General features: G+C 35.7%; 1 long non-coding RNA gene across 4 annotated transcripts in view; it reads right to left on the reverse strand.

Moving 5' to 3' along the window:
- The window catches only part of LOC140694196 (uncharacterized), a 36,144-nt gene extending 9,989 nt beyond the window's left edge, over positions 1-26,155 (reverse strand). The window contains exons 1-6 of one of the 4 annotated variants that reach the window (XR_012069945.1): positions 26,046-26,155; positions 23,945-23,994; positions 22,579-22,666; positions 12,295-12,457; positions 11,628-11,747; positions 6,996-7,137 (exon numbers count right to left, since the gene is read on the reverse strand). This is a non-coding gene — a long non-coding RNA (uncharacterized lncRNA). The remainder of the gene's footprint in view (positions 1-6,995; positions 7,138-11,627; positions 11,748-12,294; positions 12,458-22,578; positions 22,667-23,944; positions 23,995-26,045) is intronic. The other 3 variants (XR_012069947.1, XR_012069944.1, XR_012069946.1) reach the window with 3 other exon arrangements.
- Positions 26,156-27,833: the final 1,678 nt, after the last annotated feature.

Genomic DNA, 27,833 nt, shown 5'->3' on the forward strand with positions numbered 1-27,833 from the left:
AAGAAAAAAACAAACAACCCAATCCAAAAACAGGCAGAAGACCTAAACAAGCAATTCTCCAAGGAAGAATAACAAATGATCCATAGGCACATGAAACAATACTCAATATCAATAATTATCAGAGAAATGCAAATCTAAATTGCAATGAGGTATCCCCACACACCAGTCAGAATGGCCATCATTCAAAAGTCCACAAATGACAAATGCTGGAGAGGTTGTGTAGAAAAGGGAACCCTGCTGCACTGCTGGTGGGAATGTAGTTTGGTGCAGCCACTGTGGAAAACAGCATGGAGATTCCTCAAAAGACTAGGAATAGACATCATATGACCCAGGAATCCTGCTCCTGGGCATATATCCAGGAGGAACCCTACTTCAAAATGACACCTGCACACCAGTGTTCACAGTAACACTATTTACAATAATCAAGACATGGAAACAGCCTAAATGTCCATCAACAGATGACTGGATAAAGAAGATGTGATATATTTATACAATGGAATACTATTCAGCCACAAAAATCTACAACATAACGTCATTTGCAGCAACATAGATGTTACTGGAGAATGTCATTCTAAGTGAAGTAAGCCAGAAAGAGAAAGAAAAATACTATATGAGATCACTCATATGCGGAATGTAAAAAACACAACAAAACATAAATGCAAAACAGAAACAGACTCATAGACATAGAATACAAACGTGTGGTTGCCAGGGGGATGAAGGGTGGGAAGGGACTGGGATTTCAAAATGTAGCATAGATAAACAAGATTGTACTATGTAACATGGGGAAATATAGACAGGATCTTGCAGTGGCTCACAGTGAAAGAGAATGTGACAATGAATGTATGTATGTTCAAGTATAACTGAAAAATTGTGCTGTACACTGGAATTTGACACACCATTGTAAAATGACTATAACTCAATAATAAGAAAAAGTTTGAAAAATAGAAACTGAGAGGATGGAATAATATATTTTATGCAAATGGAAATGATATGAAAGCAGGAGTAGCAATACTTATAACAGATAATATAGATTTTAAAACTAAGGCCACAAAGGGAGATAAAGAAGGACAGTATATAATGATCACAGGAGCAATACAAGATGAAAATATTACACTCCTTAACATATATGCACCCAATATAGGAGCACTTAAATATATATATATAAAAATACTAACAGACATGAAGGGAAAAGTTAATAAGAATACAGTCATAGTAGAAGAATTTAACACCACACCAACATTTTTGGGCAGGTCTTTCAGATAGAAAATCAATAAGGCAATGGAAATACTAAATGATACATTAGAACATTTGGAAATGGTTGATATCTGTAGGACATTTCATGCCTCCAAAACAGAATAAACACTTTTTTTTTCAAGTGCTCTTGGATCATTTCCTAGGAAAGACCACATAGTCAGGCACAAAAGTAACCTCAAACAAATTAAGAAGATAGAAATTATTCCAATCATCTTCTCTGACCACAATAGCAGGAAACTATAAATCAACCACAGGAAAACAAATGAGAAAAAATGACAGCACGGAGAATAAACAGCATGCTAGTAAAAAAGCAATGTGTCAACAACGGAATCAAAGAAGAAATTTAAAAATACCTTGAGACAAATGACAATACAAATACGACCAGACAAAATCTATATCTTGCCGCAATAGCAGTCCTAAGAGGGAAGTTCAAAGAGATAGAAATCTTCCTAAACAAACAGACAAACAAACAAACAAAAAAACAAAACTCAAATAAATAACCTCACCTACCACCTAAAATAATTAGAAAAAAAAAAGAAAAAACAAAACCCAAAGTACAAGAAGGAAAGAAATATTAAAGATCAGGGGGGAAAGAAATAAAACATAGATTAAAGAAACAATAGAAGAAATCAATCAAAGCAAGAGCAGGTTTTATGAAAGACTAAAAAAAATTGACAAACCTCTGGCCCAGCTCACCAAGAAAAGAGAGCACACACAAATAAACAAAATAAGAAATGAATGGTGAGATTACAACCAACACCACAGAAATACAAACAATTCTAAGAGAATATTATGAACACCTATGTGGCAAATAATTGGACAATTTAGAAAAAATGGAAGTTTCTAGAAACATACATCCATCAAACATCCATCAAAACTGCATCAAGAAGAAATAGATCATACAAACAGACCAATCAGTAGAAGTGAAATAGCATCAACAATTAAAAAACTGCCTGCAAACCAAAGTTCAGGACCAGATAGCGTCACTGAGGAATTCTATCAAACATACAAAGAGCTCATGCCAGTTCTTCTCAAACTCTTCCAAAAGATTAAAGAGGAAGGTATACTCCCAAGTTCATTCTATGAAGCCACCATTACTCTGATAGCAAAGCCAAAGACATTAACAAAAAGGAAATCTATAGGCCAATGACTTTGATGGATATAGACACAAAAATACTCAATAAAAAGTTGCAAAGTCCAACAACACTTAAAAAAGATCATACACCATGATCAAGTTGGATTCATCCCAGGGACAAAGGATACATAAATGAATCCATGTGGTACACCACATTACCAAGAGAAAGGATAAAAATCACATGTTTATCTGAATAGATGCAGAAACAGCATTTGATAAAATTCAACAACCTTTTATTATAAAAACTCTTATCAAATTGGGTGTAGAGCAACATATCTCAACATAGTAAAAGCTACTTATGACAAAACTACAGCCAGTATAATACTCAATGGTGAAAAGTTGAAAGCCCTCCCACTAAAATCTGGAACAAGAAAAGAATGTCGTGTCTCACCACTTCTATTCAATATAGCATTGGAAGTTCTAGCCATAGCAATTAGACAAGAAAACTAAAACAGTTCCAAACTGGAAGAGAAGAGGTAAAATTGTCATTATAGATGGATGACATAATACTATATATAGAAAACACTAAAAGCTCCACACAAAGACTACTAGAGCTGATAAAAGAAACTGGCAAGGTAGCAGGATACAAGATTAACATCCATAAGTCAGAGGCATGTCTTTACACTAACAATGAAATATCAGAAAAGGAAAGTAAAGAAGTAATTCCTTTTAAGACTGTATCAAAAAAGAAACAAAACTTAGGAATAAATCTGACCAAGAAAGTTAAAGTCTTATATGTGGAGAATTACAAAATGCTAAGGAAATTAAAGAGGATTTAAAGAAATGGAAAGATATCCCATGTTCTTGGATTGGAAAAATTAATATTGTTAAAATGACCATATACCCAAAGCAATCTACAGATTTAATGTGATTCCTATCAAATTACCCAGGAAATTTTTCACAGAACTAGAACACATCATACTATAATTTATATGGAATCAAAATAGACACAGAGCTGCCTAAGCATTACTGAAGAAAAAGAACAAACCTGGAGGAATAATCCTTCCAGGCTTCAGACAATACTACAGAGCTACACTAATCATATCAGCATGGTTCTGGAACAAAAACAGGCATATGGATCAATGGAACAGCATAGAGACCCCAGAAATAGTTCCACAAACTTTTGGTCAATTAATCTTTGACAAAGGAGGCAAGAACATACAATGGAGTAAAGACAGTCTCTTCTGCCAGTGGTATTGGGAAAACTGGACAGCTGCATGTAAATCAATGAAGTTAGAATACTCCCTCATACCATACACAAAAATAAATTCAAAAAGACTTATAACTTTAAACATAAGACAAGATACTATAAACCTCTTAGAAGAAATCATAGGCAAAACATTATCCCACATAAATCTCAGTAATGTTCTCCTGGATATTCTACCCAAGCAATAGAAATAGAAGCAAAAATAAACAAATGGGACCTATCTAATTAAACTTATAAGTTTTGTCACAACAAAGTAAACCATAAACAAAACAAAGAGACAACCTACAGAATGGGAGAAAATATTTGTAAAAGGTGAATTTGACAAGGGCTTAATCTCCAGAATATTTAAGCAGCTCATACAACTTCATAAGAAAAAAACATAACCAATTAATAAATGGGCAGAAGACCTAAGCAAGCAATTCTCCAATAAAGACATACAAATGGCCAAAATGCACATGAAAAAATGCTCAATATCAGTAATAATCAGAGAAATGCAGGTCGAAAGTACAGTGAGGTATCACATGACAACAGTCTGAATGGTCATCATTCAAAAGTCCACAAAGAGTAAATTCTGGAGAGGATTTGGAGGAAAAGGAATCCTCTATATCATTGATGGGAATGTGGTTTGGTGCAGCCATTGTGGAAAACAGTATGAAGAGTCCTCAAAAGACTAAAAATACACTTACCATCTTATCCAGCAATCCCATTCCTGGGCTTATGTCCAGAGGGAATCTTAATTCAAAAAGATACATGCACCCCAATTTTCATAGCAGCACTATTTACAATAGACAAGACATTGAAACAACCTACATGTCCACTAACAGATAACTGGTAAGAAGTTGTGGTGTATTTATACAATAGAATACTACTCAGTCATAAAAAAGAATACAATAATGCAATTTGCAGCAACTTGGATAAACCTGGGAAATGCCATTCTAAGTGAAGTAAATCAGAAAGAAAGAAAAATTCCATATGATATCACTTAAATGTGGAATCAGAAAAAAAGGCAAACTTATTTACAAAACCAAAACAGACTTATTTACAACACCAAAACAAACTCACAGACATAGTAAACAAACTTATGGTTACCAAGTGGTTAAGGATGTGGAAAAGGATAAATTAGAGTTTGAGATTTGCAGATACTAATTACTATGCATAAAATAGATAAACAAGTTTATACTGTATAGCACAGAAAACTCTATTCATATATTGTAGTAACTTATAGTTAAAAATAATATCAAAATGAAGATATGTTGTTCCTATATGATTGAAGTATTGTGATGTACACCAGAAATTGACACAACATTGTAAACTGACTATACTTAAATAAAAATATATTTTTAAAAATGGGGAGAAGACAGGCATTTCTTCTAAATAGACATTTCTCCAAGGAAGACATACAGATGGCTAACAGGCACATGAAAAAATGCTCAGTATCACTAATTATTAGGGAAATGCAAATCAAAAATACTATGAGGTTTCACCTATTACCAGTCAAATGGCCATCATTAAAAAGTCCACAAATGATAAATGCTGCAGAGGATGTGGTGAAAAGGGCACCCTCCTACACTGTTGGTGGGAATGTCAATTGGTGCAGCCACTTTAAAGGACAATATGGAAGTTAATTTAAAAATTACTAGTTAACATGTGATCCAGCAATCCTACTTCTGGGCACATATCTAGAGAAAAATATAATTCAAAAGACACATGCACCCCAATGTTCACAGCAGCACTATTTACAACAGCCAAGACATAGAAACAACATAAATGTCCATTGATAGATGACTGGATAAAAAATTGTGGTAAATTTTTACAATGGAATCCTACTCTACTACATATATATATGTACTTGTATATATATAGTGTATATATATAATATCACTTGCAGCAACATGGATGACCTGGAGATCATCATTATAAGTGAAGTAAGCCAGAAATAGAAAATTTCTACATTTATAAGTGGAATCTACAAAAAAAAAAAAGACACAAATGAACTCACCTGCAAAACAGAAACAGACTGACAGACATTGAAAACAAACTCATGGTTCCCAGGGATGAAAGGGAGTGGTAAAGGATAAATTGGGAGTTTGAAATTTGCATATACTAAATACTATATATAAAACAAATAACAAGTTCATACTGTAAAGCACAGGGAACTATTCAATATCTTTCAGTGACCTATAATGAAAAAGAATATGAAGACAAAAATATATATGTATATGTATATATATGACTGAAATATTATGCTGAACAGCACAAATTACACAAAATTGTAAACTGACTATATTTCAATTACAAAATGCATAAACATAAGAGAATAGCATATGAAATACAATTTAGGGACCTGTGGAAATTATTGAAGAACTCGAGAGACCAGCTTCAGTTAGATTAAGTCGAGAGGCTTCTATTACCTTTTCACAGATAGACCGAATGAAGATACAAAGCAGACAATAGTAACTAATGTTTGGAGACCACAGAGAAAATGGAGAGGGGTTAGGCTGGGGCCACCGTTCAGTACATAAGTCTCATGGGCCTCTGGCTTGTGCTTCTGAATTGTATGTCCTATGCCTTTTAATGAACATCTGAGTTGTACAGAGATGAGAGAGGTTACAACTGCAGACCCTGAATTCACCGTGAATCCTGTTTAGTCCTGCAGTATTCTGAGCATTGCTGGAAGGCTGTCTGTCATTTTAGTAATAACAGATTTATAACTTCAATTTATTGAGCATTTGCTATATAGAAGGCACTTTACATATCAACTCACTGGAATTCTTAAAATTCCTAAATAATTGTTGAGTCATTTCACAGATGAGAAACTTGACATTTGTATCAGGCTAATCTATCCACAGTTATGGTTAAGAATCAGCAGTTTGTTGACACTGTCTGCCTTATGCACTTAAAATTGGTGAAAATTACAGCTTTGTTACGTGTTCTCAAAATTTATAATAACCAATAAAGAGTCATGACTTTATTTGAGCATGTCCAGGGTATTTCACACTATACCTCAGGTGATAATTGTGTCAATAAACATTTGTTGTTTTCCAGTGTCTATATATTCCTGATTGTATCTGAAGGATATAAATAAGTCAGCACAGAAACAGCAAACAAGGTCTGAGCCAACTGTACACAAAGTCCCCTTGCCCAGCACCATCATGTCAAATCTCTGCACACAGAACTGGTCAGGGAAGCCCCATTAGAACCCGAGCATCTGTGAACTTTTACAAAGTAGTGACCTGAAGGAAGCAGTGTGGATGTCCATCAAGAATTACAGGCCTTGGTGGATTCATCCCAGAGAAAATTCTTCAGAGATGTGGTGCTAGAAAACTTCAGCCATCTGGTCTCAGTGAGTCTGTCAACAATGACTTCTTTACTTAAGTATCCAGACAAGCTTCCACATACCTCAGACCTCAATCAGCCCCGATTCATGTCTGGTCAAAGCAACGACAGCTGTCTGAAGATGTTTACATCTAGTTTGTCCATCACTACACTGGTGTCTTCCTGATCATAATTCTTGTACACAGTTCTTTCTTGTATCCAATCTCTAAGACACAAAACAGTGCTGGAAAGTCAGTGATTATTTCTTGCATGAATGAGTAAGTGAATTAAAGATTTACTAAGTAAGTGTAATACTCTAAGCATTAAGCTGTGCAAATTAAAATAACATCGTAGAAAGAGCAGACATTTCCCTTTTCTACATAGAACTTAGATTGTTCTGGTGGAGCTAACATTTATTGGATTGTTTTTGACAAAAAAAAATAGTTCAATCAACTGTGGAGTCATCTAGTTCCTTTCTAGTTGAAAACACTGAGCATTCTTCACTCTGTCTTTGCTCTCAGTTCTCTCTGCACTGGCAACAAAAGAGTCTCACTATCTTGCCTTGGAATCAGAGTGATCTTTCTCCTCTGGTGAAACCGTGAATGTTTTCAGTTTTCAAGATGTTTTTCTTCCAGCAGATATTCCTTATGGCTTAGTGTAGACTGAGCTGGAAATAAAAATCAACTTCCAGCTTCTCTCTGGAAGGAGCTAGACTGCACATCTATCTCATGTACTGACCTTCCCAGCTGCTGTCTAAAGTCTACGTTCTAACTCACTCCTCTCTTTGGAAGCTGGCAGGGCCCTCTGGGAGCTTGAGCTGGCAGGGGGGTAATCTCTGCAGCTTCTGCCCCTCACTTGCCCCAGCAAAAACTACCAGGGCCCAGCTTCTCCCTGGAAGGAGTCTGACTGCACATCCAGCACCCAGACTTTTCCAGCTACTGCCTGACTCTTTGTCCTCTAGCTTGTATGACACTTAGAGCAAATGGAGCCCAGCACTCATTAGTCTTCTGGAGTCTGCAGAGAACAAAGTGGCAGTTCCTCATGGCCCTGCAGGCTTTCCCACAACTCCCCTTACCCCGAATTGCTCCAGCAATAGAGATCAGCTCCTAGCTTCTCTACAGACAGTGTCAGGCTACACATGCAGTGCCCCAGCTTGTCCAGTTGCTGCCTGAGGGCTGGCTTCTAATTTGCCTCTCTTGGGGCACTGACAGTACCTCAGTCTCCTGGGGGCACCTAAAAAAGGCACTATGAGTAAGAACAAGGTTTGAGAGGTACCTAGAAACTCTGGCTGGGCTGACTTGTGCCAAACATTTCTGACATAAGGCAAGACTCCGAAGATTGGGAGAGGAGGCTATTTGGTCTAAGGCAAATAAACTAACATGGAGTCAAGAAAAATGAAGAAACAATGAATATATCCTAAGAAAAAAACAAAACAAAATGAAAACAAAGATACACTCCAAGAACAATGACTGTATGATATGGAGATAAGCGATATACCCAACAGAAAATTCAAAATAGTGTTCCTAAAGATTCTTTCTGAGGTCAGAAGAGTAAAGTATGAAAAAAAAAAGGGGGGGGGAGAATAAAATCATGTGAAAATAGTTTAAAGGAATTATGTTACATTATTCAGTCCAAAGACAAAACATTGGAGGACCAAGAGGAAGAGAGAAAGAAGCAGAAAAAATATAGAAATAAATCATATCTGAATTTTGTTCCAAACCTGAGGAATAAAGCAGACATCCAGGTCCAGAAACCCCAAAGGACATCAAGTAAGAGAATTCAAAGTGAATCACATCAAGACACACTATAATCAAATTGTCAGAATTTCAAGACAAATAGAGACTGTTGAAAGCAGCAAGAGAAAATCAACTTGTTATATAAATACAGGGTAATTCCCATAAAACTACCACTTGATATTTTCAGGAGAAATTTTGGAGGCCAGAAAAGACTGGGATAACATAAGCCAAAATATTGCAAGGTAAAGAAAAACTGCCAACTAAGATTGCTACACCTGTCCACAAAAGAAAAAAAAAAAAAGAAAAAGAGAGAGACAGAGAAAGAATTTCTCAGACAACCATACCTAAAGGAATTTAGCAAGAACTTTCTTAAAAGCAATGTTAGAGGGAGGTCTTCAAGTTGGAAGAAAAGGATACTAAACAGCAACTCAAGAGCAGAAGACAAACTGAATCTTAATGGTAAAGTTAAATATATACAGAATAACAGAATACTCTATTACTATAATGGTGGCAACAAATTGCTACTAATACTACTATAAAAGTTAAAAGATGAAAGATTTAAAATAACTATAACTAAATTAGATTGCCAGATACATAATAGAAGTAGATGTATGTAAACTGTGCTATCAGTAGCATATAATATGAATGGAGAGATAGAGGCGTCTTATGTGCAAGTGAAATTAAGTTGCTGTCAACTTAAAATAGGCTGTTATAACTAACAGGTATTGCAAACAAGCCCCTCGGTAACCACAAAGAATATACCTGTGGTAGAGAACAAAAAAAGAGAAAAGAAATAAAAACTTATTAATACCAAAAACAATGGAACACAAAAGACATGAAAAGAAAATGAGAGAAAAACTGCAAGACAAACAGAAAACAGTTCAAAAATGACAACAGTAAGTCATTCTTGATCAAACATTATTTTAGCTGTAAATGGGCTAATCTCCCTAATAAAAAGATACATAGTGGCTGAATGGATTAAAAAGCCAAGCTCCACCTATATGCTGTCTACAAGAATTCATCTTAGATTTAAGGACACACATAGGCTGAAAGTAAAGTGATGGTAAAAGATATTCCATGAAAAGCTGACCGAAACAAAGCAGGAGTGGCTATTATACTTGTCCCAGACAAATGTGATGTTTAGCCAAAAATGGGACAAAAAATGTATTATGTAATTATAAACATGTCAATTCACTAGGAAGTTATAACAATTGCAATTATTTATACACATCTAATATCAGATCATCTTAATATGTAAAGCAAACATTGACAGATCTGAAAGGAGAAATTTAATGCAATACAATAGTAAGCATTTCTATATCTGATTATCAACAGTGGATAGAACATTGAGACAGAAATCAATAAACAACCAGTGGACCTAAACAACACTTTAGACAAATGGACCTAACAGACATACACAGAACTTTTCATCCAGTTGCAGAATAATTCACACTCTTTTCAAGTGAAAACAAAACATTCTCCAGGATAGATCACATGTTATGTCACAAAAGGGACCTTACAAATTGAGGAAGATTGACATCATACCAAGAATCTTTGTTGCACCATGAAATGAAACTAGAAATCAATTACAGCACAAAATTAAAAAACTCCACAAATACGAGGAAACTAAATAACACAATCTCAAATACCACTGGGTCAAAGGCAAAATCAAGAGAACTGCTGATTATAAAATTTGAATTTGAGAAGTCATAACTCACCTCTTCTCTCTAAGACTTTTAGATAAAACTAGACTCATCACAAGGCAGATGTCTGTTATTTATGACTTATTAACTGTGACTAATGGCAAATTATACCTCTACATGGAACAGAACACCTCTCATGTGAAACATTTTCCTAAGTGCTTAGGAGTATTGATTTTCAAACTGAGGTCATGTTTAAAGTGTTCTGTATAGAAATCAGTGAATTAATTGTCAATGTCTATTACTCACTTCAATCACAGAGAATTCAGATGCCCAGCCCTGCACATGACTGAACAGGATTCATGCAGATCTTGGGGTTAGCAGGTGCAGATTCTCTAATAACTACACACATCAGATGTCCATTACCAGACGTGTGGACAAAGTCAGCATCACAAGCCTGTCGCTCCAGGGATTTCTACACTGAAAGATGGCCCTAATCTGGCCCTCCAGTGACCTGAGTTCTCCCATTTCTTTCTGTCTTCTTTCTACCTCTCAGCTTTGATGGTCATACAGCATTGCTTCTTCAGGGTCGCACTCACTCTCACTGGTCTGACAGTAACAGAATCTTCCAATAAGGTTCAGGTATTTCAGTCCTTCAAAGATTTCCACAAGATCCTATGTGCTGCTCTATCTACTGCAGTTTCTCTCATCAACATACAGCCATATTTAAGGAAAAAATAAAATTTATACATTGTTTTCCAGTGTTTAAATGTGAACGAAGTTTCCTTACAAAATGAAAACTGGATGGATTTGTACAAGAGGGAAGATAATTATGTTATTTAAAATTGGCAGCCATTTTCAGAGGATGCAGTTACTAATCAAAACTATGACACTGAATTCAGGTCAGATCGCTGACCCCTCACTATCCTCCATGCTCCACACTCACAGGAGCCCTGCTGTTGTCCCCTGTGCCTCCTGCACCTGTGCTGTGTTCAGCTGACCTCATTCTGACACATACGCCAGCACAACTAGAGAGTGAGCCTCTGCTTCTTCAGTCTCCCTCCACTGTGTCCACTATATGACTAATGCACATCAGAAGCCAATCAGCCATGAGTGAGGCATCTTTCCCCTGTGCCGAAGGGACTGAGACAAAGACAGCCGCTCTCATATTGGTGTAATGTGAAGACTTTCAACAGCACAAATACTGGGAAGGAGAATATTCAACTTCTGGGCCACAAAACATCTCAGGGACCTAGGGAAACATAACCAGAGCCCCTTAAATCTTTTATTACTTCTTGGTTTTATAGAGAAGATTCAGGCCTGTGGAGAAGCCTGCTTACCTACTGGCAACAGAGAAAGAGGAAGGACCTGCTTCTCTGTGATTGAACTGTCAGGATCACAGCTAACCTCCATCAGTCTCTGGATTTTCATTTACAAAAAGTTCAAGCACTAAGACACAACTGAAAAAGGAGAAAGAAGCCAAGACATTTTATAGTTTTCCACAATACCCAGGCTCACCTGCCACAAATCCCCTAACCATCACCTGGCACTGTGCTCTAAGAGAAACAGAGACCATTTCTCCTCTCCCAGATTCAGAACTAATATGGCTTTACATGCGGCTGCTCATATAGAAAATATGAATTCTCTTAATTTACATACAAGTAAATAAATTCATTGAATTTTATATGTTAATGAGTCCATGCTACTTAGAGTCTTACTCAATTCCCCCAATCCTGAAACCCAGCAGGCCCTGATTAACACATGTGTATTTCACTCTCCACCTCTATGGAAGCCTCTCTGAAATTACTCAGATTTACTACTCTTTGTTTATTCACTGATTCTCCAGTATCCAACTCAACCCTCTGGAAACCTCATTCCCTCCCTATCTACCCTGCCCCTACCCCTCAGGATACACTTATCCTCACACATCCTGCCTCTACTATGTAGGGTTTTAAGTAATGTCACTTCCTCAACAATGGCTTCTGTCCCATGTAATTGGTTACTTACCAAGGAACTTATGAATTTACTCCATAAGAGTAGTTTAATTAGTAATTAGTACTCCATGCTGAAGAGTTCAGTGACATCCAAAGCTCAAGTTTCTCAACATGTGTATCATAAATGGAACATCCCATATGTAGGTTTCACTGAATATGTCACTACTTCATGAGTCCTGTAATACAAATGGTAAATCACGATTAATAGGAAGAAAATCAAAATAAGTCTGGTTGATGTATGTCTTCTTTTTAACAAAATATTTTCCATTTAATGAGGTAAATCAAGTAAACACAGTTATGGAACATATATTATGTCTATAGATTATTTCTTTTTTTTTTTAACAGTCTCAAAAGTAACTTTCTCAACTTTGCACAGAAGTGTCATTGTGGATTCTGTTTTTTCTCAGTACTGTAGAAAATCTGAAACAAAAAGTTCTGCGCTTGTCTTTATTTAAAATAACTTGTAATGTATCTGCATTCTCTCAGATTATGGGCCCAAGTGTGTCCATCTATGTCTTTCTACTATGGTCTGTCTTTGTCTACATGGTGCACATGGATGCTTCAGCCTCACCCCATGTTCTAGTGTATTCTCAGTGCTGTCCTGCCTGTGAACAGTTGTAAGCTGTTCTTCTGAGGGGGAGCAAAGTCTGTAATAACCTACATTGCCATCCTGGTGACATCACCCCACAATATTTTTTATTTCATTTCTGATATCTTCTTTAACCCAATAGTTTATAAGGAGTATGCACATTAATTTTCACACATTTGTGAATTTTCTTATTTTCCTCTGTCATTAATTTTTGGTTTATACCATTATTATCAGAAATGATACTTGATATGATTTCAGTCTTCTTACATTTGCTGAGCCTTGTTTTGTGACTTTATAAAGGACCTACCTAGAGAATGTTTCTTGTGTGCTTGAGAAGAACGTCGTTCTGTTGCTACTGGGCAGAATATTGTGCATATATCTGTTAGGTCTATTTCTTTAAAGATGTAGCTCAAGTAAATATTTATTTATTTATTTTCTGTCTTTAAAAACACATAGACTGAGAGTGAAGGGACAGAAAAAGATACTTCAAACAAATAGGAAAAAAAGGGGTGAGTTACACCTAAAACAGTCAAAAATACATTAATCTAACAAAGGTCAAAAAAGGCAAAGAAGGTCATTATATAATGATAGAGGAGTCAATCCATCCAAATAAATGTAACAATTATTAATATTTATGCATCCAAAATCAGAGCAACTAAATATATGTATAGCAAAAACAAGCTAAAAGGCAGAATAAACTACACTATGATAATTGTTGAGAACTTTAACACCCCACTCTCCACAAGTGATAGATCATCCAGACAATAGTTCAATACAGGATCTGTTGATGTGAACAACACTGAAGATCAAATGGTCCTAACAGTCATATATAAAATATTCTGTCTAACAAAAGTTGAATATACATTCTTCTCAAGTGTACAAAATTTTTTTTCTAGACGAGACCACATATTATGTCATATATCAAATCTCAACAAATTCAAGACTGAAATTATACCAAATGTCTTCTCTGATCATAGTATAAAACTAGAAATCAGTAGGAGGAAGAAAACTGGAAAGCTAATGAACACATAGAAATTGATCAACACTCTCCTGACCAACTAATGTATCAAAGAATAAATTTAAGAGGAAATAACAAAGTGTCTTGAGACAGACTAAAATGGAAACAAAGCATACCAAAGCCCATGAGATATAGCAAAACCAATTCCGACAGGGTGGTCTATTACAATAAATGCCTAACTTAAGAAATAAGAAAGAGCTCAAATAAACAATCTTACTTTTCTCCTCAAGGACCTGGAAAAAGACCAAACTGAGCCAAAGTTAGCAGAAGGAAGGACATAATAAAGATTACAGCAGAGATCAATGTGATAGACAAAACAACAGTAAAATTTAGCAATATTAAGAGCTAGTTCATTAAATAAATAAACAAAATTTTGAACTTTTTGCTACACTACACAAGGAAAAGGAGAGAGGAACAAAATCAACAAATTATAAATGATAGAGAAGACATTGCATCTCTACCACAGAAATAAGAAGGATAATAAGTTACTATGAACAACTACATGCAGATAAACTAGACAACCTAGATAAATGGAAAAAAAAAATTCTTAGAAACATATCTAGCAAGAGGGAATCAAGAAGAAATAGAAAATCTAAATGAACCATTTACCACTGTGGAGAATAAATCTGTAATCAAAACTCTTCAAATGAAGGAAAGCTCAAGATCAGATGGTTTCACTGGTAAGTTTTACCAAATATGTAATGATTTAATGCCAATCCTCAAGTCTTTTAAAAAATAGACAAGGAAGGAAAATTCCCAAATTCATTTTACAAGGCTAGCATTGCTTTCAAACTGCCAGAGAAGAAAATTTAGGCCAATAACCCAGATGAATGTAGATTTTAAAAAATACTAGCAAATCAAATAAATGTGATGCCATCTCATTAATAGAACAAAAGAAAAAATATAATGATCAATAGACACAGGAAAACACCAAACAGCCTAGGTATAAAATGAATGTAACTCAAGGCCACGGTTCAAAACATACTCAGTAGTGGAAGTCCGAAACTTTCCCCTAATGTCAGGAACAAGGCAAAGGAGCCCACCCCCACCGCTCACTCAGAAGAGTAATGAAAGTCCTAGCTGGAGCAGTCAGGTAAGGAGGAGACAGGAAAGTCATCAAAACTGGAAAATAAGAAGTGCAAATATCTCTAGTTTAAGATAACATGATTTTATCTATAGAAAGTCCTAAAAACTTCACCAAAATCCTGTTAGAACTAATCAGCATAATCAGTAAAGTTGCAGAATAAAAATTTTAAGTGCAAAAATCAGTCATATCTCTATACACTGAAAATTACCTGAGGACTAAATTCATCCAAGGAGATAAAATATCACTCTATGAAATAAACTAAAAAATACAGACAAGTGTAAAGTTATCCCTTGCCCATGAATTGGAAGAATTATATTGTTAAAATGCCCATCCTACACAAAGCCATATGTTGATTTAATTCCTATCAAAATCCAGTGGCATTTTTTAAAGTAGGAAAAAAAAAAATACAAAAATGTATAAGGAAACACAAAAGACCTTGTACATACAATGTTGGAGATATTGCACTCTATATCAAACTATAATATAAAGCTATAATAATCAAAATAGCATGGTACTGCCATAAAAACAATGGAATAGAAATGAGAGTCTAAATACAATCCCATGCATGTAAAGTCAACCAGTATTTGACAAGGTGGTCAGGAAGACTCAGTGGAGCAAAGACAGTCTTGTCAATAACTGGGCTTGGAGAATTTTATATTCACATGCCAAAGAATAAAATTAGACCTCTATCTAACACCACTCTGAAAATTAAATATAAAGGAAAGAAAGTCAAATATAAGACTGGAAGTCATAAAATTCCTAGAAGAAAACAGTAAAAATCTTTTTAACACAGGTCTTAAAAATTATTTTTGATGATACTTTAAGCATAAACAACAATTAAAAAAATAACAAATGAAACTACATCAAACTAAAAATCTCCTACATGAGACAATCAACAAAATGAAAAGACAGCCTATATAATGGGAAAAAAAAATCTAAAAACCTTATAACTAATAAGGTGTTGATATCCAAAATACATATCACACAACTAAAAAGCATCAAAACAAATAACCCACTTAAAAGCTGTGCAAAACACCTAAAAATACATTTTTTCAAAGAAAATACATGAATTTCCAACAAATACATGAAAATGTGCTCAACATCACAAAACATTAGGGAAACTAAAATCAAACACCCAAGGAGATATCGACTCAGGATTATTAGGATGAATTTATCAAAAAGACAAGAGGCTTACTATTAAATGCTAGCAAAGGTATGGAGAAAAGGGACTGTTTGTGTACTTTTGGTTGGCTTATGAGTTGGTTTGGCCTCTATGAAAAACACTAGAGAGGTTCCTCAACATTTAACAGGACTACCATATGACCCAAAATTTCTACATATGGGAAATGTATCTAAAATAATTGAAAACATTTTGTTGAAGAGACATCTGCACCCATGTTCACAGCAACATTATTTATAATAGGCAAGAGATGATAATGACCTGCCTATCAACAAATGCTTGCATATAAAAGTTGTGCTATATTTAGACAATGGAGTATTATTCAGCAATATAAAGAAGGAAATTCTGCCATTGGTGACAATATGGATGGACGTTGAGGGCATCATGCTAAGTAAGAGAAGTCAGGCAGAGCAAGACAAATACTGTATGTCCTGATTTATATGTGAAAAAAATAAACAAAAAGTAAAATATCACATTTTTGGTTACCAAAGGTGGGCAGTGGGAAGAGGGAGAATTTGATGTAGGAAGTCCAAACATACCAACGTCCAGTTATGGGATAAACAAGTATTGAAATGTTATGTACAACATGATGAATACAGTTAACATTGCTCTGTGGTATATTTGAAAGCTGTTAAGCAAGTAGACCTTAAGTGTTCTCATTACAGGAAAATATATTTTGTTTCCTTTGTTTTCTGCATCTATATTAAAATGATGTATGTTAACTAAACTTATGTGATAATCATTTCATAATATATCAAGTCAAATCATTATAATATGCATTTGAATCTTAAACAGCACCATATTATATCTCAATAAAACCGGGGGTGGGTAATTTATAACATTTTTACAATAATTTTCTTGAAATTAAAAGAAAATCTTGAAACAAAAGATAATGGAAACACAACTTACTAAAACTTACAAGATACCATGAAAATAGTTATGAGTTTATTACAACAAATTAGTATGACAAGAAGAAAGAATTGCAAATAAACAACTTTACTTCTCAAGGGACTAGAGCAAAAAACAAAATCCTACTAAGTTCACAAGTAGCAAAGAAATGAAATAACAAATGTGAGAGAATAAACAAAGACTGTAAATATTAGAAAACATCAATGCTAGAGGTTGATTTGAAATGGTAAAATTGAGAAACTCAGCTATACTAACAAAGGGTAAAACAATATGCAAATGAATCAGAAATGAGAGGCGATATTATAACTGATGCAGCAGAAATACAACAGCTTATACGAGGTGACTATCAACAAATACACACAGACAACTCGGATATGCTGGAAAAAATACACTCCTAGAAATATAAAAACTACCAAAACTGACTAATAAAAAAAACAGAAAATCTGAACAAACCAATGATGAATGAAAAGATTGTATCAGTAAAAAAATAAAAAATAAAATAAACATAAAAAGAGGCTAAGACCAGACAGTTTCTTTGGGTTATTCAACCAAACATTTAAATAGAATTAATACAATCATCTCAAACTTTTTAAAAACATGAAGAGGAGGCATATTTGCAAACTCATTTGATAAGTCCAACATTACCCTGATACCAAAGGCAGAAAAGAACACTACAAGGAGGAAAAATAAAAAAACTAGCAAGTATTACTGATAAATATAGATGCAAGATTTCTCAATGACATATAAGCAAATCAAATTCAACGGTATATTGAAAAGATCATATACCATGTCAAGCGGAATTTATCCCTGAATCCAAGGACAATTCAACCTATGTAAATCAAACATGTGATGCATCACATTAATGAATGAAATACAAAAATCATATAGTAATCTCAATAGATGCAGAAAAACATGTGAAAAAATTAAACAGCCTTCCATAAACAAACAAACAAACAAAACCTCAACAAATTGCTATACAAAGTAAGTAATTAAACATAATAAATGTCATACTGGACAAGATCACAGTAAACATCATACTCAATGGTGAAGTGTTTTCTGACAAAAATATAAACAAAATAATTTTGTGCAATCACCACTCATTTACCACATAATACTGGAAGTCCTGGCCAGAGCAATTAGTCAAGATAAATACATAAAAGTAATCAAAATTGAAAAGGATTAAGCAAAACTATTTGTTTGCATTTAATATGATCTTATATATAGAAAATCCTAATGATTCCATCAAAAACCTATTACAAACAATAGACAAATTCAGTCAAGTTGCAAGATACAATTTTCAACATGTGAACAGCAATGTGTTTCTATATACCAACAACAAACAATTTGAAAAATAAATTTAAAAAGCATTCATATTTAAAATGACATAAAAAATTAGGAATAAATTAAACCAAGTATGTAAAATATCCTTACACTGAAAATGACAAAACACTGATTAAAAAAAAAAACAACTGAAAAAAAGATAAATGGAAACAATTTTCATGGTTATGAATTAGAAGTATTAAAACTGTAAGAATGTCTGTGTCACCCAAAGCTGTCTATAGATTCAATGCAATCCCTATCCAAATTCAAATGACATTTATACAGAAATACAGAAAACAAGCCTAAAACTTGTATGGAACCACAAGACACCCCTAATAACCAAATCAACCTGGTCAAAGAATTAATCTATAGATATCACAATTCCTAATTTCAAACTTTATTACAAAACTATAGTAATCAAAAATGGTAGGTAACAGTAAAAAATAGAGACCAAGTCCAATGAAGCAATCAAGTGCTCAGAAAAAAACCCACTTATATAGTGCCAACAAGTACTTCACACGGGAACCAAGAAGATGTAAAGGGAAAACTATAGACTCTTCAATAAATTGTGCAGGAAAAAACTGGATAATGACCTACAGATGAATACAATTGGACCCCTTTCTTGCAGCACTCACAGAAATTAACTCAAAATGGACTGAAGGCTTAAATTTAAGACCAAAAACTGTAAAACTACTTGAAGAAAATGTAAACATAAAGCTCCTTGCTATGGTTTTGGCAAATATTTTTTGGATATGACACCAAAGTTTCAAGTAACAAAAGCAAAAACAAACAAGTGGAACTACAGAAATTTAAAAAACAAAAACAAAACAAAACAAACAAAACAAAACAAAACAAAAAAACAAAAAAAACCTCCACAGCAAAACAAATAATCAGCAAACTAAAAAGCAACTACAGAATAAAATAACATACAGGCAATTTTTTTCCATTTGTTAATCAAAAAACATTTTTTTATAAAATATATAAGTAAGTCATAAAATAATAGCAATCAAATAAAACATTAAAAATAGGTTAAAGGACTTGAGTAGATTTTTTTTCAAAAAGACATATAGATGGCCAATAGGTACATGAATAAATGCTCAACATCACTAATCATCAGGGAAATGCAAATCAAAATCACAATGACACATCACATCACACCTGTTAGAATAGCCATTATAAAAAAGAAAAAAAATGTTTGCAAGAATATGAAGAAAAGGTAAAACTTGTTTAATTTTTTGGTCAAAATGTAAACTGGTACAGTCGAATGAATATAAAAGAATTAAATTGGACCCCATCTTACACTACTCACAAAAAATATCTCACAATAAAATAGTCAAATTGTGACTTGAAATCATAAAACACCTTAAAAAAAAATCATAGAGTAAAATCCCCTCGACCTTGATCTTGTAAATAATGATTATTTGGATATGACTCCAAAGTACAGGCAAACAAAGCAAAAGCAAAAAGAAACAAGCGGGACTAAGTCAATGTAAAAACTTCTGCATAGAAAAGAATTTGAAAAAATTAAAAGGCATCATATGGAATGGGAGAATCTATTAGCAAACCATCTTTTGATAAATGGTATTTACTGAAGTATATAAATACATCATACAACTTAGCAGCCAAAAAAATAAATCTAATTAAAAATGAATAAAAGATCTGAATAGACATTTTTCCTAAGAAAACATACAAATGTGCAACACGAAAAGGTTGTCATTAATCATCAGGGAAATGCAAATCAAGACCACGAAACCATATCATAACTGTTACAATGGCGAAAGTGAAAAAAGACAAGTGAGTACAATGATTGGAAGGGATGTGAAGAAAATCCTTGTGTGTTGTTGGTAAAAATGTAAATAACCACAGACACTAGGAAAAGCAGTATGGAGTTTCTATCAAAAATTTAAAGTAGTATCCACGAGTCCCAGCACCATATTTCAAAGAGACTATCCTTTGCCCACTGAACGTGTTTTACTTCCGTCTCAAATAGTAGTTGACCTAATATACAGGGGTTTACTACTGGGTCCTCTATACTGTTAATTTAAACCATGTGTGTATTTTAATACCAATATCATTGTGTCTCATACTGTAACATTGTGATTTAGTTCTAAATCAGGAAGTGTGATGACTCCCAATTTGTTCTTTCCCAGGATTGCTCTGGTGTCTGGATCTCTGGTAGTCACATAAAACATTTTTAAGATTGATTTCCCTCCATGTGTAAAAAATGCTGTTGGAATATTGATAGAAATTGCACTGAAACTGTAAATGGCTTTGGGTATTATGGACATTTTAACATTAATTCTTCTGTTCCATTAGCCATACTTCTGGTCCAGTGTATCTTTCCACTTGTTTTGTCTTCTTCAATTTTTTCCATAGAAATCTTATAGTTTTCAAAGTACAAATTTTTCACTTCCATAGTTAAGTTTATTCTTAAGTATTTTATTGGTTTTAATGCTATTTTGAATGAGGAAACTCCAGCATCTTCAACAAATGTTGCTGGGAAGATTGGAAATACACAAGCAGAAAAATGAAATTGGACACCTACTTTCCACCACTCACAAATATAATTTAAAATGGACTAATGACTGAAATGTAAGACCTCATACTTTAAAACTCCTACAGGAAAACTTAGAGAAGAAGATACTTAACTCTGGTTTGGGTAATAATATTGGGATATAACCCCAAACACAAGCCAGAAAAGCAAATATCAACAGATGGGACTACATCAAACTAAAAAGATCCTGCACAGCAAAAAACATAATCAGCAAAATATAAAGCCTAATACAGAGTAGGAGAGAATTTCTGCAAATCATATATTGGATGGAGGGTTAGTATCAAAATATACGTGGACCTCATATAACACAATAGCAAAAAAAAAAAAAAAAAGAGTAGACAATACAATATAAAAAATGGGCAGTGAATCTAAATTTATATTTTAACAAAGAAGACACCCAAATACACAAAAGGTACATGAAAAGATATTCAACATGACTAACAATTAGGGAAATGAAAATTGAAAGTGGAATGAAATATCCTCTCCCTCCTGTCAGAAAGGCCATCACCAAGAAGACAAGAGACAGTGCTGACCAGGATGAGGACAAAAGAAAACCCCTGTACACTGTCAGTGGGGATGTAACCTGGTTCAACCACTATGGAAAAGCTATAGAGGTTACCCAAAAGTTAAAAATAGAGCTACCATATGCTCCAGCAGTCCTCCTTCTTGGTGTGCATCTGAAAGAAGTGAAAACAGGGTATTGAAAAGATAGCTGCATTCACATGTTTATTACAACATTATTCACAATAGCCAAGATATGGAAATGACCTGAGTGTCCAAAAATGAATGAATGGATAAAGAAGAAATGGCATTTATATACAATGGAATATTATTCTGTATTATGAAAGAAGGAATTTCTGCCATTTGGGATATTACAGATTGACCTTGAGGGTATTATGCTTGGTGAGATGAAATAAACAGAGAAAAGACAAATGTAAGATATCAGATATACAAAAACAAACAAACAAACAAAAAACAAGCAAGCAAACACTTAGAAACAAATTGTAAAATGGTGGTACCTAGGTGTCAGGGTGGAGGAAATGGGGAGATGTTAAAGGGTACAAATGTGCAAGCAGAAGATAAATAAGTCATGCAGATCAAATGCACAGCACAGTGATTACAGACAACAGTGCTGTACTAGTCTCCAAAGCTCGTAAGGTACTATCTTGTGAATGTTCTTGCCACCAAAAATAAAGAAAATTATACTTGTGAGTCATGTGAGAGGTGTTAGTTAAAGCTGTGTTTGTGATCACATTGCTGTATGTAAGTGGATCAAATCAACACACTGCAGACTCTGAAAAAAGAAAAAGTAGAACTGCATGATTTCACTTACACATGTAATCTAAAAAAGCCAAACTCACACAGAGAACAGAGTGGTGATTGTCAGGGCCTGGGAGTGGGGAAATGAGAAGATGCCCAAAGAGTACAAATGTCCATGTTTAAGATGAGTGAGTTCTGGGAAATCTCACGAACAGCATGGTGACTACAGCTAACAATGCTGTATTATTTATCTGAAAGTTACTAAGAGCAGATCTCAAAAATTCTCACCACAAATGGGAATTTTATGAGTTTATGGAAGTATCCTTATTGTGATAATAATTTCACAATACATATGTGTATCAAATCACCACATTACTTACTGGTAGGGCTGTGTCCTGGGTCACTGTCTCTCAGGACTCAGACTTCAGTGAGTCTGTTTCACTTCATGGCTGAACATATTCAAATGGCCTGTTTATAAAATAAAAATAAAATGACTAATAATTCATTGTGACTGGCTTCAAGAATTTTTTGTTTTTTTTAATTTTGTTCCCATGCTTACATTTCACACTACTGGAACAAAATCAAATATATGCCAAAACAAATAGCACATTACAATAATGATACCAGAGTCGTGAACACAAATATTCAATGTTTCTTCCTGATGTTTTCTAATCAGAAGTGCTTTTTAAAATATTCAAACTCACTGGGTCCTAGTTGATAGCTATGTGACAAAAGTCAAATAAGCCAAAATGACAGACAATCCTGCCAGTGGTTTTAGATAATGCCATATTTTGTGCCAGAAATTAATTACCTCTTAGAAAATCACATAAAAATACTTGAAGCTCAAACTCTGGAACGTTCCTCAAATTCATCAAACTCACATGTTATTATAATGTATGTGTCCGTTCAGGTGATGAGGTAGGTAAATATAAAAAGTGATCTGTTCTTCTGTGTTTAGTACAATTAAAATAACTAAAAATGATTATAAAAAGCTTCTAAGAAATTAGAAAGATCTAGAATACAGATGGAGATATGAAAATGCTTTTTATTGCTCTGTACAAGAGTAATAGACCATCAGGTACAAATGTGTCAGATGACAAGGTATCTTCATGTTAAAAACAATGCCATCACTGCAAAGGAAAGCTTTACTGATTGTACTGAAATAAAAGAAAAAAAGAATTGGAAAAGGATCATGTTGACATAAAAATGCTCATGGCCACAAATACTATAGAGGAGCAACTGTGGCAGATGTACAAAGATGTAGAAGCCATCATTCCTCCACTGAATATGATTACACCAAATTGTTACTTAATCATTTCATAAACGTAATGGGTAACATTTCTGCTTCTATAATTTAAAATATAATAACCTTTAAAATACTCTATGAGAGGTGTGGTAGTCAAATATGTGTTCTAAGAAGTACTTTAGACACACCTAAGAATAACTAATGGTCAGAAAAATCAAATGCAATCAGCTACCACCCCATGCAAATTAATGGCATTCAGCAGATATTCATATATAAAATATGTATTAGTGTACAATATATAAATAAAATCAAATATTGTATTAATATCTAATGTAAAATATCAGGAAATGTGCTGTGCCAAAATTGGAAGCGTCCTGGTGTAAACAGATTACAATTTTGTATTCAGTTTTCATAATGGGATAATACTGTGACTTGAGCAGAAATTGTAAAGAAAGTTCTCCAAGAAAAATTCCTGACCACATCAAAAGTTGCATACTTACTATAAGGTCTCTCCCCTTGTTTACTCTCAGTATCAGAAAGTGACTTGGATCTAGAATAGGAGAATAAAAAAAAACTTTAACAAGACACAGGAAAGCACTCTGTTAAAGAAAATAAATTGAAAGAAAAAAATGAAAGAGAAATTAAGATTCTACAGATACAAATACCAATTTTTATGAGAAAGAAGGTTAAAATTAAAAAAAAGATTATAGATATTCTTATTTCACCTTTTGAACAAAGGTATAGAAAACTAAGCTAAATAACTTCATATTTTGCATTTATTAGGAGAAAATGTATTTGCAATGAAAAGCAGTCATTGTCCTGCCTTTTAAATATTCTGACGATTTAGTTTTGAATATATTTCATCTCAAATGTTCTTATGCAGTATGTACAATGGTTGGTATTTTAAAAATCGCCACTGTATTTGGAACTTATAAAAGTAATTCAAAATTTTAAAAATTATACTCTTGTAAGAAATTGGTAGTGGCCTAGGTATTATTTTTAACAAAACTGGTCACCCTGGAATGCTGCAAAATATTTTTCAATAAGCTTATATTTACATATATTTAAGACTGTCACTGTATTAATATTATGGAAACAACAGGCCAGCCAAGAAACAAGCACCACTCGGAGGGTTGTAATACTCAGATTTATTACACTGGCGGGCTCAGAGGGGCTTCTGCTCTGAAGCTCTGAGCACCTCCAAAACTTGTGCATTAGGTTTTATAGAGTTAATTGCAAGCATGGGGCTATAGCCAGTAAGGTCTGAACAGCAAAAGCAGGGAATCAGTACACTGGAGTTTATCTATTAGGAACAGATCATGTTACTTTTGGGAGCCCATGATTGGGTTAAAAAATTGTAACAAACCCCAGCCACTCGTCTCCTTAAAGAAGAGCAAATGTGCTTAGTTAACTGCCTTGCAAACAGGCACCTGTGCATCCGCACGCCAGTCTCCTGGCCATAAAAAGCAGAGACAATGCCTTGCTTGCATAGTTGAGGATTTAGATAGCGCTCTGTTCATGGCAAAGCAACAACCCAGGCCCTCAGCTATAAACACTGGGTGTCTCTGCTGTTAGTCTTCTATGCCCAGAACAAGGAGCTGGCTGGGCTGGTCGTCTTTTCTAACATATCTATAAGGATATATCTTGTTCCCCTCTTCCCATGACTTCCCCAAAGATAAACAAAGCCTTTGTACTCACTGTGATTTCTACAATCTCAATCCCACCCTGTCTTTCCTTATATTCCTGCATTCCGTCACACAACTGTTAGTGATTTTTCCTTTGATTGTACACAATAAATGTGGGAGCATTTGAGAGGCTCGTGGAGTTGGCTCCCGACTCCCTCTCCCTCTCTTGACTTTTTCCACAGAGTCTTGAGTAATTCATTCAGTCTCAGTGGGACTTCTGCTGGCCAGAACCCAGTTACTGGCACTTGTTGAGCTAGGACTTATGAGTTAAGTTATTAGCCCAGTAAACCAACACTTATTAAACTTCAGATTTATGAGTTAGCCCAGCAGTACTTAGATCAGTAAACTGACACTTATTACACTTAGTTTTAAGAGTTATCTTGCTAGTCCAGCCAGGCTTTTCCTTCTCATTATGAGAAAATAACAATCGTGGCAATATTTGGACTTGAAAATGAGATAAGCTAAGAAGCACATTTTAAATATAACATATTTTAAGTACAAAATAAATAATTGTATTCCTTTAAAGACAGGAGATTAAAAGCATAATAAACTCTGACTTTGACACACTTAAAATATAAAAGTTAATATAATGTGTTTTCATACACCTCTTTCCCTGTTTCAGTAATTTCTCAGCCCCTTTCACGTTACTCCCGAGTCCCCGCCCGTGACCTGCGGTGTAAACACCTCCAACCACGCGGCGAAGGGGGGGACCCAGGCAGTGAGAATGAGGGGCGCGAACAGCCCCGTGGCCCCGATGGACGCGGACCCTCACCCCGTCCCAGCAGCTGAGGACAACAGCCGAAGCGGGTCCGCCAGCGCGCCCGTCCCCTCCCTCCTGGACTGGGAACCCAACTCGGCCAGGTCCACACACACCCCCGTGTGAAGCTGGCTTAGCATGCGGGGAAACCGGCATTACCTCAGACAGCGAGCGAGGAGCGTCCTCCTCCTTGCAGGAACGAGGGCCACGCGGTCCCGAAGCCGCCATGGCGCCGCCCGCTCCACCCTGAGGAAAAGGAGCGTCGCCCCCAGGGAAGACGCCGACCACGTCTGTCGCGGAATGCGCATGCGCCCCACCACCTAAGAACTGTTGGCTTCGCGCGCCCCCTGCAGATCCTTGGGAGCAGTGTTGGATGTTCAGAACTCACTGGAGAACACATGACCCGTCCCAGCCATGATGCTAAATCACTGGGAATCTCAGTGCCCTGGTCTCTTTGTTAATGTCACTGGTGATGCTCTGATTCAGCCATGTCTGCTCTCTTGCCTGGATCATGCCTCACTCCTTGAAACCACGCCTCGATCAGATGCAGAAGAGTCTCAAATCCCATATTTAGAAATGATCAGGGTTGGTCTGGAATCCAAACCCAAATCTCTCAACTCCCTGGGGTCCTCTGAGGAGTGCGGTTTTCTCAGGACTGTCTGTTCCATGTCAGGAGCAGACCAAGCCTCAGGTAGCTTAGAAGGAATGTCATGCAGCCCATGCTTTGGACAGTTCTCAGTTCTGACCTGCATAATCTTGAGACCCTTTTGTAATTCCTAACACCCTGTTTTGTCATACCTGTATGATGGTTATTGATGACAAACTGAAATATTGTTCTTATAATTCAGAGGTGCTATTGTTCTTCAGATAACAGGATATTTTGAAGGGATCAATTATTTATCACTCCCCCTAATTAAATATACTTTTAAAGCTAGAAATTTTTCGGGCGGACAATCAGGTCCTCTTCTTAAACCAGTTGCTGAGGATTATCTGGTCTGAGCTCCAGATCCTGATTCTGCTGGTGACTTATGGTGATACCAGTGTGAACATGTTTCTCCTTGTGCACCGATGTGGAAAGGGGACAGCCCTGTTCCCAAATGGGACAGTATCATGCTGACGCTAAAAGCAAGCACAAAAAAGAATCACACAGAGTCCCCAGTACCAGCTCTCCCAGGTAGAAACGCCACCTCCATCACAGTGTTCCTGTGCTCCCATCAGGCCTTCCCTGCTCCCAGCAGGTCCTACATGAGCAGTGTGACAGATGACTGCCTGTCCCAGCACAGCATGGTGGTGACGATCCCACCTTAATCTGTTTATCTTTGGAAGTTCTCACACCTCTCTGAGCTTCACTTTGCTCTTCTCACAGACAGGGTTGTATAGGCATGGACCTCACAGGGTTATGGGAGGAAGTCATGGTACATGCTCACCTGGTGGCTGGCTCTGCAGAAAGGGCTACTGGGCGTGCTGTGTGTCCTCACATTTATCCTTCTCTCTCCCCAGTGAAAATACTCTCAGCCTCATCCTTCCCTGGCCTGTGGCCTTTCTGCATTTGCAAAAGAACATGCCACAGCACTTTAACCATGATGCCCTCACAGCCTCTTCTAGACGTGGTGCACCTCCCATATTCACCCACACAGATGAATCACAGGACAAACTGAAGCTGTAGGTGGTCTTTGGGCCCACAAGAGGGGCTGCTGTCTCCTCAGAACTAAGTAGGTTCGGGGGCTGTACTGGGGAAAGACGGACAGAACCTGGAGCTCACACATCTATTAATTCCCCTGAAGAAGAAAATGAGTCACAAAGCGCTGTGGGTGGGGTCCCAGCCTCCCTGGGAATCAGAGGATTGTTGGACTGAGCTGATCCCTGTGAGACCCATCCCCCCAACAGCCCCATCTCCCTCACCTGCTCTCTCTACATGCACTTCCATGACCTCCATAACTGGGGACC

Source organism: Vicugna pacos, unplaced genomic scaffold (genome assembly GCF_048564905.1).
Source record: "Vicugna pacos unplaced genomic scaffold, VicPac4 scaffold_20, whole genome shotgun sequence".
Taxonomy (NCBI): domain Eukaryota; kingdom Metazoa; phylum Chordata; class Mammalia; order Artiodactyla; family Camelidae; genus Vicugna; species Vicugna pacos.